This window comes from Marmota flaviventris, chromosome 9, assembly GCF_047511675.1.
Source record: "Marmota flaviventris isolate mMarFla1 chromosome 9, mMarFla1.hap1, whole genome shotgun sequence".
Taxonomy (NCBI): domain Eukaryota; kingdom Metazoa; phylum Chordata; class Mammalia; order Rodentia; family Sciuridae; genus Marmota; species Marmota flaviventris.
In genome coordinates this window covers 6,459,211-6,468,091 of record NC_092506.1, presented here as the reverse complement: position 1 = coordinate 6,468,091, position 8,881 = coordinate 6,459,211, and the positions used below count along the sequence as shown (strand labels likewise).

Here is an 8,881-nt window from a genome sequence, read left to right as displayed (position 1 = left end):
ACTCAACTAGGGTCATTTTGACCTACTTCTCCTGCTTATGATTTTAGACCTCATGATGTTTGTGTGTAGTTTTAAATCACAGCAACAGCCACTTATGACTAATGTACTGGCATGCTTTAAAAGGTGTGCCCCAACTCCTGGAGGGGGTCGAGGAGCCTTGCAGCTTGCTCTCGCCCCGCCAGCTTGTGCCCCCTCCAGCTGGTAAATAAAGATGGTTTCCTCTCCTACTTTAAGATCCCCTCCACGATTTATTGCAATCTCACCATACCAGGGACACCGCTGAGAGGAAACCGAGGTTCCTTCCCCTTGCAGCTCGAGTGTGCACACATGCAGGCTTGGCCTCTTGCCTCAGGCCTTCCTTTCCTGATTTCTCAAGAGGAAGCCGGCACAAGACCACTGCACTAGCAGCAGTCCATGTAGACGCTCAGTTCAAGCACCGAGGAGGAATGGTAAGACCCATTCCTGAGGGGGGGGGAAGGGTCTCTCTCTTTCTCTCTCTATTCTTTTTAGTTATATATGACGGTAGAATTCATTTGATAAAATTATACAAACATAGGCTATATCTTATTCTAATTAGGACTCCATTCTTGTGTGTGGAGTTCCATCCCTGGGGTCTCTTAATTCTAATTCACAACAGGGAGACTCTTCTTGGTTATTGGGTAACTAATAAACAGCCACTCTGCAAGTCCACTGTGTGCCCTGTTCTGACCAGATGTGTGGTGAGGACCAGGGGCCATGACATTAGGGCATCGCCCAGCACCCAGTGCCCAGGGAGTGGTGGCTTGGCTTGGCTGTGCTAGACATCCCTGCTGTATTTTCTGATGTTGGGCTGCAGACCTCAGCCAGAAAGCTTTTTCTGAACAGGCCCAATGATGGGATGGAAAATCCCAGCTGTGTGATTCTGGGCAAGACACTCCACTTCTCTGACCCAGTTTCAATCAGAATAACAGCATCCAAGTTCTGGCAGCCAGAAGTCCAAAATCCGAGGCATAGACAGGGCTGATTCCTTTTGGAGTCTCTGTCCTGTGCTGCTGGTGACTGAGGGCAGTCCTTGGCTGACGGCCACATCACTCCAACCATGGCCCTGTCTTCATGTGGCTTTCTCTCCTATGAGTCTCCTTAATGTAGATTCTTACCATTGGGTTTCAAATATGTTAAAACACAACTTTAATAATAATATGGAGTACTTTTAAAGTAACCTTTGTCAATTAAACAATGACATCCCAACATTTCACTTTTTGCTACTAATTAATAATATTTTGTCCCAAGTCTGGTAAAATGAAATTCCCTCAGATTTCCTCCAATATATATTCACCACTGGCTCTGTTGCTTTTGCAGCAACCACGCAGCTGTAAGAGAATTTGAAAGAAGCCTTTGCTAAAAATGCTCTGGCACATGGTTTAGTTCTTGTGAAAGAAGAGAAGAGTCATAGTTGGATCACAAACCTTTCTGAAGTAGATGATGAAATCATGTTTGGAGTTTAAATGTTCTCTTCAGCTCACTTGATGCATATATATGCATTTGCTTTTTAAAGAGCCAACACTGTTGCCTGTGTTGGCCCTGAATCCTGGGTTCAAGTGATCCTCCTGCCTCAGTCTCAGCAGTCGCTGGGACTACAGGCATGTGCCACTGCATTTAACTCTCCTTGTTTAACTGTCTGTATTAATTGTAGAGGGCTTCATCACCCCAACCAGTGCTGCAATTTCATTCTGAGCCTTAAATCTGATCTTTGTGTCTTTTAAAATTGTGTCCAAAATAGAAACTCTTAAATTCCTACAAAAGTGGAAACTGGAAGTTCTCTACAAACAGGACACTATAAAGTGGGATTGGCCTCCGATTTTAGCGGGTTAGTTTTTATTTGTTTTTTAAGTTAACAAGCTTTATTTATTTATTTATTTTTTAATATTTATTTTTCAGTTTTCGGTGGACACAACATCTTTGTTTGTATGTGGTGCTGAGGATCGAACCTGGGCCGCATGCATCCCAGGCGAGCGCGCTACCTCTTGAGCCACATCCCAACCCCACAAGCTTTATTTTTTAGAGCAATTTTGGGTTCAACACAAAATTGAAAAGTACAGAGAATTCCCATGTACCTCTGCCTGGCACGTGTACCACCTCTTCCATTACTGACATCCTGTACAATTAAACAATGTGCAAGACTGGCACATTATTACAGTCCATGAACCTACACAGACACATAATTATCACTCAAAGTCTATAGTTTATATTAGAGTTCACTCTTGGTGGTGTACATTCTATGAGGTTTATTTTTTTGTTTCTTTTTAAATTTTTTAGTTATATAGGTGGAAACAATATCTTATTTTTTATTTTTATGTGGTGCTGAGGATCAAACCCAGTGCCTCACGCATGGTAGGCAAGTGCTCTACCTCTGAGCCACACCCCATCCCTCCTATTTTTTGTTTCTGGTTTTCATGCTGGGGACTGAACCCAGGGCCTCCTGCATGCTAGGCAACCAATCCCTCTACCACTGAGCTCCTCCCACCCATGTTGTATTACATTGATGTATTTGTTCTTTCATCAATACCACCTGTGGTTACTGAAGCTATATTAGGTTATGAACCTGGGTCATGTCAGTTCTCTGCCTTTGTTCTTCAATATTGTATTGACTGTTCCGAGTCTTTTGCCTCTCTATCTAAACTTAAGAACTAGTCTGCTGCTATCCCAGAATAATATCCTGGAATTTTTATCAGCATTTCATTGGATCTGTAGAACAAGTTGAGAAGAAGGGATGTATTAACAATGCCGAGTCTTAATCATGAACATAGAATACCCCCATCCCAGGCAGCAGGAGATTATCTAACTTTTTGTTCTTAACCAAACTGTAGCTGAAATATGATATCTTAGTGTAGTTTTAATTGGCATTTGTCTTTTGTTGTGGTTAAGCAACTTTTAATAGGTTAAAGTATATGAAGTTGTCATTTTTATAAGTCAAAATTGACAATTTTGTATAGTTCAAAGTAACATATTTGTTAGTACTGGTGCACAACGGTAATCTCAGCTACTCAGGAGGCTGAGGCAGGGCAGGAAGATGGCAAGTTTGAGGCCAGCCTGGGCAATAATAAGACCCTGTCTCAAATAAAAATCAAAAGGGCTGGGGAGGTAGCTCAGTGGTAGAGAGCTTGCCCAGAATGCTTGAGGCCTGAGTTTGATCTCTAGCACCACAAAACCCAAAAACATTAGTATATTTAAGAGCCGCTTTACTCAGAGCAGTTTTTGTTCTTTGCTTATTTTTCTACCAGGTTGTTGGTCTTTTTTCTTTCTTCTTCTTAATAATGAATAGTAGGAGATATTTATATTTTATGCAAATTAAACTTCTGTTTGTCATTTGAATTGTGAATTTTTCTAGTTTGTCATTTAATTTTGCCAATAGTAGTTTTTTAAAAAATATTTTTTTAATTGATGGACCTTTATTTATCTTTCTGAGGTGCTGAGGATTGAACCCAGTGCCTCACACATGCTAGGCAAACACTCTACCACTGAGCTACAGCCTCAGCCCACCAATGGTAGTATTTGTGTGTAAATTTTAAAAAATATTTTTACTTGTAGATGGACACAATACCTTTATTTTATTTATTTATTTTTATGTGGTGCTGAGGATTGAACCCAGCGCCTCACATGTGCTAGGCAAGTGCTCTACCACTGAGCCACAACCTCAGCCCTATATGTAGATATTTTGGATGTTAACTTTGTCACTTGATTAAGATCACAATTGCTAGATTTATCCACAATAAAGTTACCCCCACACACTTTCCATGCTGTATTCTTTGGAAGCCAGTGGCTACATCCATCTCACAGGAGGGTGGGACTAGTTTATTTATTTATCTATTTATTTGTTTATTTTTATGGGTACTGAGGATCGAACCCAGGGCCTAGGTACTAGGTGAGCGCTCTACCGCTGACACAACCCCAGCCCCCTGTGTGACCTTTTAATGATGAAAGCTGGATTATATCAAATTTCCTGCTTGTGCTTTTGGATGGCTGCCCACTGTGCCCAGAGTGAGAGGTGAGTCTGTGCCTGGCCTGAGAGATCTTGTCTGGGGCAGGAGGTTGGCAAGTTTGAGGCCAGCCTGGCAATTTAGCAGGACTCTGTCTCAAATTGAAAAGTCCAAGGGTCTGAGAATGCAGCCCTTTGAGCAACTCTGACTCCTCCTGAAATGCTCCTTCTCCAGAAAAGTCCTCCCAATCCCAAATCTCATTAGACCTCCCTGTGAAGACCCAGTATTTTTCCTCATGTGGCAAATAGTACCTGGTGGTCACTCAAATCCTTTCTCTTCTTCTTTGGTAGTAATGAACTTGCCACTGGACATATGATACCCATCTACACTTCATTTCAACCCTCCCTTGAGGTTGGTTGGACCATGTGACAAGTTCTCTTTAGTGGAATTTTTTTTTTTTTAAAGAGTGGGAGAGAGAGAGAGAGAGAGAGAGAGAGAGAGAGAATTTTTTAATATTTATTTTTCAGTTCTCGGCGGACACAACATCTTTGTATGTGGTGCTGAGGATCGAACCCGGGCCGCACGCATGCCAGGCGAGCGCGCTACTGCTTGAGCCACATCCCCAGCCCTCTTTAGTGGAATTTGACTTGGGATGATGTGTGCCACTCTCTGGAGTGGCCCATAGACATTCCTATGCATGCCCTCCATCCCGAGGACAGGAATGACCCTGTTATGGTTAGGATAAAAGGTGTCCCCCCAAAAGCTGCTGTTAATATTCAGAGGTGAAATAATCGGAGTATGAAAACGGTAACCTAATCAGTCCACCCTAGTTTGATTGGACTAATTTGGTGACAACTGTAGGCAGGTGGGGTGTGCTAGAGAAGCTGGGTTTTTGAGGATGCATGTACACTGGAGGGCTTCGTCTTCTACTTCTTGGCTGCAATGCAACTTTCCTCCGCCTTGCTCTTCTGTCATGATGTTCTGCCTTTCCATGGGTCCAGAGCATTGGAGTTGGCCGACCATGGACTGAACCTCTGAAACTGTAAACCCCAAATAAATTTTTCCTCCTTTAAGTTGTTTTTGTCTGATAATTTGTCAGACAAACAAATAAATAAAATGACCAAAATAAATAAATAACAACAACAAAAACCCCCAGACTACTACAGGCTCCAAACAGATGACCATGGGAGTGGCATGCAAATGGGTACTACGAGGGTGCTTCGATGACAGCATTGGGCAGGCAGCCCCACCAACCTGGACCCCCGGTCTAAACTGCTCTATGAGGGAGAATCACACCTCTGGGGCCTATTTGTTTCTGCAGCTTAGCCTATGCCAATGTGAACCTTCTAGTTCAGTTCACATGTGATCAGTGGCGAGCAGCAAAAGGCTGAAGGAGTGAAGGGAAGGCTTTGAGTCTGAATGGAAGAGTAGGTTTATTATGCCTTTTGTATATTTCAATGACAACCTGAGAGATGTGGAATAAAATATCCACCCTCAAAAATGCGGTGCCGGGAACTTTCCCAAGCTTGCAAGAAGCAAGTACCAGAAGCAAAGAGAAGCCTGAGCTCCAGAGGAGCAGCCGGTGAGCCGGGAGGTTGGCAGCCCCAAGGGCTGGTGATGGGTAGAAGCTTGGTGTTTTGTTGTTGTTGTTCTGTTAGTGACTTCAAAGTAGCATTCAGTGGGGGCTGGGATAAGCTCATTGGTGGAGTGCTTGCCCCACATGCACAAGGCCTTGGGTTCAATCCCCAGCACCACAAAATGAGCATTGACGGTCCTCTGCTAGTCACTCTGCAGAGCTCTTGACTGGCACCTGCTCATTTAATTATCACCTCCTTAGGAGGGAGGTGCTGTTAATGTCCTTACTTTATGAGGAGCCCAAAGCATAGAGAAATTAAGTTACTTGTCTTTGATCTCAGGCTGGAAAGAGATTAGAGGTGAGACTGAACCCAGGACATATGGCTTTCTGAGTCAGTGTTCTTAAGGCACCATAAGTCACTACAGTATGCCAGGGTCATAAGTAGAAAGATGAGTAAAAACAGGACCAGCTTTTGCCTTGGGAGTGATGGTCCCACATGCCTCCATCAAAACCCACACATCCTGTGTCCCAGCAGGACCCCTGCATTAAACCAGAGAACAGAACTCTGTTCACCTTAATTCATTTTCTGGTGCTATAACAAAATACTCAAGACCAGGTGATTTATAAAGATTAGAGATTTATTTAGCTCACAGTTCTGGAAGCTGGGAAGTCCAAGGACCTGGTTTTGGTCTCTGGTCAGGGCTTCTTATCGCATCGTAATGACAGAGGCATCCTATGGTGAGATAGCAAGGTGCATCAGAGAGAGCTCATAACATTATTTGTGTTATGAATAATGGATTAATTCCCCAAGCCCCCACCATACCATTAATAGTTGATTTAGAGAGTTGTTTCCAAAACCTGAATTCCAGGAACACATCCAAACCACAGCGCTCTTCCTTCTGCTTTCCAAGCTGTCAGTAGCCCTGCCAGTTCAGGTCTGTGGGGGAGGAGGTTTAAATTCTTCTTACTCACTACATTCTTCCCTTCGGAAGAACTGGGAGTTGTAATATTACTACCAGGCTCTGCCCTACAGCACTACAGCCCCCTGTACTCCACCTATCCTGGGAAGCCTCCTGGGAATCAGCAGGGTAGTGGCTGTCGTGTGGGAATTGGCCACAGGAGCTACTATTAGAAATAAGTTCAGATTTCCCTTTCTGGAGCTGCAGTTGTGGCATAGGCAGAGAGGAACAGGGATCAGGAACCCTACATTACAGGTGGAGCATCCCTAATCCCAAAATCTCAAATCCAAAATGTTTTTTTCTTTCTTTTTTTTATTGGTTGTTCAAAACATTACAAGGCTCTTGACATATCATATTTCATACATTAGATTCAAGTGGGTTATGAACTCCCATTTTTACCCCAAATACCAAAATGTTTTAAAATCCGAGACTTTTCAGCACTGACATATTGCCGCAAGTGGAAAATTCCACATTATAAAACATTGCTTTATGCATAAAATTATGTGAGATATTTTATTAAGGTACCTTTAGACTCTGAATAAATCATATATGAAACATAAATGAATTTCCTGCTTAGGATCAGGTCTCAGCCCAATGTCTCATTATGTATATACAAATATTCCAAAATGGGAAAATTCCCAAATCCAAGACATTTCTGGTCCCAAGCATTTTGGATAAGGTAGATGCAACCCGTATTTCATGTCCTTGGGATCCTCCAGACATGCATCATTCTTGTGTCATTCTGTGCATAAGTGCCATATATCACAGCATAATCATCACCACCACATAATCATTGTGCCCTGTTTTTTTTTTTTTTTTGATCCAAAAATTGGTTTATAACTTTTTATTGTGTAATTGTTGCATGGTATGATTTCATTTGCCAGGAACATATAGGTGCATGTTTCTGTTCTCTTGCTCTGTGATCTATGAGTATATTTCCAAAAGCCAACACACCAGGCTTGTTTAGAGTACCTCAGAACTAAAGGTGAACGCATCTTACATGTGGCGCTCATGAGGACCTCGTAATACCAAGAACTGTGGTGCAGAACCTTGGAATACAGAAGATTACATTTTGTAAGTCTATAATTTGTAACACTGTAGTAAATTTTCTCAAGAAATATAGTGATATTTCTACTATAACAAATAAGTTACAACTAATGTGTTAACTTTTTTTTTTTTTTTCAGACAGGAAAAATGTTCCCTCAACTGTCAGGAAGAAATGATACATGTGAATTTGGACAATTCTATCATTATTTTATTTATTTATTTATTTTGTGTGTGTGTGCTACTAGGGATCAAACTCAGGGCCTTGTGGCATGCAAGACAAGCACTCTACCAACTGAGCTATATCCCCAGCCCTGGACTATTCTATTTTAATGTATATTCATGAGTATTCTGTGCATCCTAATCTTGCACCAATGACAGTTTACTAATAAACAATTTTTAAGTAATACTAGCACAGTTTTTTAAAAGAATTTCAAAAATTCATAAAATCTGCAACAATTATGTGGTGAAATATAGTATTCCCCCACAAACATAGGAAAGAGCCCTCAGATTACAGAAAGATGGCAGTAAGAGAATTCTACAGTGTCCCCGCTTATCAGAGGTATTGCTTTCTATAGTTTCATTACCTGAGATTAACCATGGTCTGAAAATATCAGATGGAACATTCCAGAAGTAAAAATTCACACTTTAAATTGTGTGCTGTTCTGAATCATGTGATGAAATCTTGCCCTGCTCTGCTCCATCCCTCCCTGGACGTGAGTCATCCCCTGTCCAGCTTGTCCACGCGGTAGAGGTGAACTCACAGCTTTGGCCACTTGGTAGCACTCTTGGCTACCAGATGGACCGTCACAGCATTGTAGCACTCGTGTTCAAGTGCTTCTTATTTCACTTAACAATGGCCACCAACGTTCAGGAGTGGGGATGCTGAGGAGGCACCAGGGCACAAAACATGGAGGGACAGATCCGCCATGGTGCCACGAGGCCATGCTGCAGGACACATAGGAAAAAACATTACATATATATTGTGGTTTGGCACAATCTGAGGTCTCAGGTGTCCACTGGGGGGTTTTGGAACAAACCCCATGGATAAAGGAGGAGGACTCTAATTTCTGGCCTCTGCTTGTTGCCTAAAAGGTCACCTGTGCCTTGAATCTCCACAAGGGGGCAGTCACACACTTGCTTCCAGGCTTCCCAAGGGTGAAAGCCTTGGTTTTCAACTTCATTCAGGAGCAAAAGACGAAATCTAGGCTTTGCCAGGGGATAAGTTAGAAATGAGGCCCTGGCACAAAACTAGGGCCCTTGGAGGGTTGCGATCACTTTATAAGAAAGACCAATAAACATCCCCCTGGTTCAAGGAGGTAAGTAGGGAGCTTGACTCAGCGGTG

General features: G+C 42.5%; 1 long non-coding RNA gene across 2 annotated transcripts; it reads left to right on the top strand.

Annotated features, from left to right (window-relative positions):
* Positions 1–364: 364 nt before the first annotated feature.
* On the top strand, positions 365–7,947 carry LOC114099664 (uncharacterized). Of its 2 annotated transcripts, none has more exons than XR_003583938.2 (4): positions 365–449; positions 1,918–4,024; positions 7,376–7,565; positions 7,677–7,947. It is a non-coding gene; the product is annotated as an uncharacterized lncRNA (long non-coding RNA). The 2 variants fall into 2 exon arrangements; XR_011708495.1 differs by having other exon boundaries at positions 4,484–7,565.
* Positions 7,948–8,881: the final 934 nt, after the last annotated feature.